The 4728-nt window shown below is 38.6% G+C and overlaps 1 long non-coding RNA gene across 1 annotated transcript; it reads right to left on the reverse strand.

Annotated features, from left to right (window-relative positions):
- Positions 1-626: 626 nt before the first annotated feature.
- LOC310758887 lies at positions 627-3201 on the reverse strand. Its single transcript, XR_014546057.1, has 2 exons — positions 704-3201; positions 627-667 (listed from the first exon to the last, which is right to left on the reverse strand). It is a non-coding gene; the product is annotated as an uncharacterized lncRNA (long non-coding RNA).
- Between the last annotated feature and the right edge of the window lie 1527 nt (positions 3202-4728).

Consider the following 4728-nt stretch of genomic DNA (forward strand, 5'->3'; position numbering starts at 1 on the left):
AGTGTGATGCTGGGATGCTGGACTAAGACCTGGGAGACCAGGGGTGAAATGCCCACTTGGCCATGAAGCTCCCTGGGTGACCTTGGGCCAGTCATTGCCTTTCAACCGTACCAACCTCCCCAGGTTGTTATGAGGATGAAATGGAGAAGCAGGAGAACTGTGCATGCCACCTTAAGCTCCTTCGAGGAAAAGGTGAGATATATTATGTAAAAGTAAGCAACAAAAACCCCTGTCCTCTACTTTCCTTCAGTCAATGAGTGTTCCATGCCCACTGAGCTATTTTGGAGGGTTTTAACCAGTGCTATTTTTCTAGAAACTCACCATGAACACCTTCCTCGTTCTCTTAGAATGGCAATGGTGCCCATCTGAGAGGTGCCAGAACTGAGTTCTTCTGAGTTCCAGCTGAAAAAACCCTGATTTTAACTCCATAGGTGCCCCCTCCCCCCAAATGTTTTGCCCTGCAAGTCCTGGAGATTAGCCTGCCAGTTCCTCTCTATTGTACAATCTAGAGTTGCCATATGTAAGGATTTTCATGGATATTTCAGGGTGGAAATTGCAGAAATGTCTGGGAAAATCCGGAAGTATAGTAGCCCATGTCGGAATAGGTCAAAGAAAAGAAAAATAGCTCAAAAACTCATTTTATTTTATTGAGATTTTGCCAGAAAAGCTCAACAACTTTGCAGTTGTTCAGCAAAAGCTCAACAATTATTATTTTTTTAAAAAAATCGCTCAACAACTATCTGGATTTTCACTTTTTGAAATATGGCAACCCTATTGTCCATAGAGAGTGCCATTTTGGTTACAGAAGGACAGAAACACAGAGACACCCCGTCCCCTCTTCTGCCTTCCTTTTCCTCACATCTCTTCTTCCACAGCTTTTTCTCTACTTAACATATTAATGCATAGAATTCACTGCTACAAGATATGATGGTAACCATTAGCTTAAAAGGGGATTAGAGAAATTCACAGAGGATAATGACTAACAGTCATGGTGGCTAGGCTTTATGGGACCTGTGGATTCACAGACCGCATGCTAACACCAGTTACTGGAAAGGATAGGGGAGTGGGCCGTTGCCTTAGTGCCTGGCCTGTTGGCTTCCCAGAGGCTGGCCTCCTTAGCTGGTGCTTGGTAAATTAATAAATAGGAGGTAAATCAATAAATACGAGGGAGTAAGTCACCCACATAGGCAGTTCACAGGGTCTTCATGAATTTTGTAATGTTAAAGTTCATACTCTTTTTTTGATCTGTTCTTTTTGTATATCGGTTTATGGCTGATTTGTTGTAGTGTCGAAACACCTCTGCAGTTGTAATTTGCATCATAGCCTACCCTGTAATCTTAACCATAAAGGACAAGTTAGAAATATACTAAATAAATACTGACTTGATGTTGTTTGTTTTAACTGCATCTCTTGCAGGGTGGTTCAAACTGATAGGACCCCCCCACACACACTTTAACAAATTAATTAGCTCAAGCACACCCAATCTTTTTCATACATCTCTTGCTTCAACCCACAAATCCAGCTCTCCCCCCATCCCTTTCCTTCCCTGAATGAAGTTATTAAAGGATCCAAGGTCTATTTCCGTTCTTTCTTTTAAAACCACTTGACTGTCAGATGGTTTAATAGGGGAGACTAATTTAACTCCACAACCTCTTGGGCATTCCAGTTTTGTTACCAATAATTTTAGGCTTGATCAGCTGGTTTCAGTCTTGCCTGTAATTGTTCTCTGGCTCCAGCTGTCTGCAGCCACAAGTCAATTAGTTAGGAAGCATTGCTGTTCAAAGCACTAATCTATTCATGAATTGCAGCCCTCTTTTAAAAACAATCTATAATGGTGGAAGATTTTTTTTAAAAAAAGAAAAAAACCCAACTACCACCAAACTTTGTTTCCAAGCAGAACAGAAAACCTTTACAGAACCCAGGAGAATTCAAGCCTAATTTGAAGCTGTTTTCATTTGCTTGCTGAATTATGTACCTTGCCAACGTAAGTGGCAGCTCCAGAAGGTATCATGAAATGGACGGCTTAAGCCCACTCATTTGTTTCATTTAGATTTGCCAAACGGCCTTCAACTCTTAAAGACCGAAATGAGAGGCTACATGATATATTGGTTTAAAAAAGGCCCCTAGAAAAAAAGAAGTTACTGTTAAACAGTAAAGGACATTGACTAATTATTTATTGTGCTTCTGAATGAACTTTTGCTGGGTTCTGAAGTGATCACTGAAAAGCTGTATGAAAGTGGCTCCCTCTCTTTCAGCTTCAGCACATGGAGAAAAAGCATACAACATATTTAGAAAACAATTTCAGCAAGCTTCGGGATCAATGGATTTCATAAGTCCATTTTGGCAGAATGCAAACCTCTGCAAAACTATGCACAGAACAAAGCCCAACTGCTTTGCATAGGATTGCAACCTGGGAGATTTAGGTCAGGATCAAAACTATTTCAATACTCCAAAAAGCTTGTTCAATACCTGCCCCATGCTCCATGGCAAACTGCTTTTAAAGTGAGCTTGAAGATCTGTTTGTACTGTGTTTGTGTGTTCTGTTAAATAATTATTTACCTGAGACATAATTGTCTAAATCAGCCTGCTACCATTAGTAATAAAATCAATTCATATATACAGTAAGATAAAGGTAAGGTAAAGGACCCCTGGACAGTTAAGTCCAGTCACAAGCGACTATACGGTGCAGTGCTCATCTCGCTTTCAGGCCGAGGGAGCTGGCATTTGTCCACAGACGGTTTTCCGGGTCATGTGGTCAGCATGACTAATCCTCTTCTGGCACAATGGAACCACAATGTGCACAAGGAAATGCTGTTCACCTTCCTGCCGCAGTGGTACCTATTTATCTACTTCCACTAGTGTGCTTTCGAACTGCTAGGTTGGCAGGAGCTGGGACAGAGCAATGGGAGCTCACCCTATCACGGGGATTCGAACTGCCGACCTTCTGATTGGCAAGCCTAAGAGGCTCAGTGGTTTAGACCACAGAGCCACCAAGTCAAGTTTCTGGACTTTGCAGGCTATCCATCATATTGAGATGGGATCCTGCTAGTGCTTGATAATTCTATTTCATCCTGTTTAATAGATATACAAATCGTGATATGCACAACCAAGACCTGGGAAATTAAACAGATAAAACTCAAGAAATTTATGGCAACTTACTTTTCTGTGAGTTTTTAATATTTTCATTTGAATATCTGTGAAAAATTGTGGTACGACAAGGTTAAAGCACATAAAGCATTTAAAAACCATATTGTCAGGAAAGCATTGTTCAATGTCTGGATAAGATACAAAGACTTATTGGAAAATAAAACTCCAAGGTGGTTGTCACCAATGGAAGGCTCAGAAAAAGCTCAATATGGAGGCCAAATGGCCGAAATATTGGGAAATATTGGAACAAGAAGGAGATAAATTGAAATTGCAGAGTTTTGAGAAATTAAAAGATAAAGTGTGAGACTGGCTTCATTATTATCAAATAAGAGAGGCCTATAATTTGGACAAAAAAACTGGCTTCCAGGTGGAAAAATCAAAATTGGAAACAGAAGTGTTAGATCCCAAAACTAAGATACTTTCAAGAATGTATAACTTGCTGTTGAAATGGAATACGTAGGATGAAACGGTTAAATCTGCTATGATTAAATGGGCACAAGATATTGGTCATAACATTATGTTTGCGGACTGGGAACAGTTGTGGACCACTGGTATGAAATTTATGGCATGTAATGCCTTAAGAGAGAATATTATGAAAATGATATACAGGTGGTACATGACACCAGTCAAGCTTGCAAAAATATATCATTTGCCCGATAACAAATGTTGGAAATGTAAAGAAAATGAAGGTACATTCTTTCACCTTTGGTGGACGTGCCCAAAGATCAAGGCTTTCTGGGAGATGATATATAATGAAATGAAAAAGGTATTTAAATATACCTTTCTGAAGAAACCAGAGGCCTTTCTCCTGGGCATAGTCGGCCAATTGGTGCCAAAGAAGGATAGAACTTTCTTCATGTATGCAACAACAGCAGCAAGAATACTCATTGCAAAGTATTGGAAGACACAAGATTTACCCACCCTGGAAGAATGGCAGATGAAGGTGTTGGACTATATGGGATTAGCGGAAATGACTGGCAGAATCCGAGACCTGGGAGAAGAGTTGGTGGAAGAAGATTGGAAGAAATTTAAAGACTATCTTCAGAAACATTGTAAAATTAATGAATGTTAAAAATGATGTTGGATTGAAAATAAGAGGCACCAGCAACAAAGTTAGTGAGAATATGCAAAAATGAGTTGATAAGGGATGAAAATATAGAGCTATAATATGTTAAGATATAGAGTTAAGATAAACGAAAGAGGGTAAGGATTTGCTGATCTGATTATTGAAATGGGAATACAAAAAGGGGAGGTGTGAGGAAGTCAAGGAAACAAGCTAATGAGTTTAAAGTAATAAAAAATGGGTTTGTTTTTAACTCTTTTGTATCTATTTGTTTTCTTTCTTGTATTCTGTATGTGTATCTTTCTTTTTTCTCTTTTATGTAATTTTGTATGTTTCTTTTTTCTTTTTCTTTTTCTTTCTTTCTTTTTGGTATTTCGCAAATTTATGCTTTTGTAAAATTATAATAAATATATTATATAAAAAAATGAATATCTGTGAAAAAAATGAATTATGTCTATTAATAGGAAATAATCATATTACATGGTTGAAAGCCACAAAGCACAGAAAATTCCATGGCA

This window comes from Podarcis filfolensis, assembly GCF_964270895.1.
Source record: "Podarcis filfolensis genome assembly, chromosome: 3".
NCBI classification, from domain to species: domain Eukaryota; kingdom Metazoa; phylum Chordata; class Lepidosauria; order Squamata; family Lacertidae; genus Podarcis; species Podarcis filfolensis.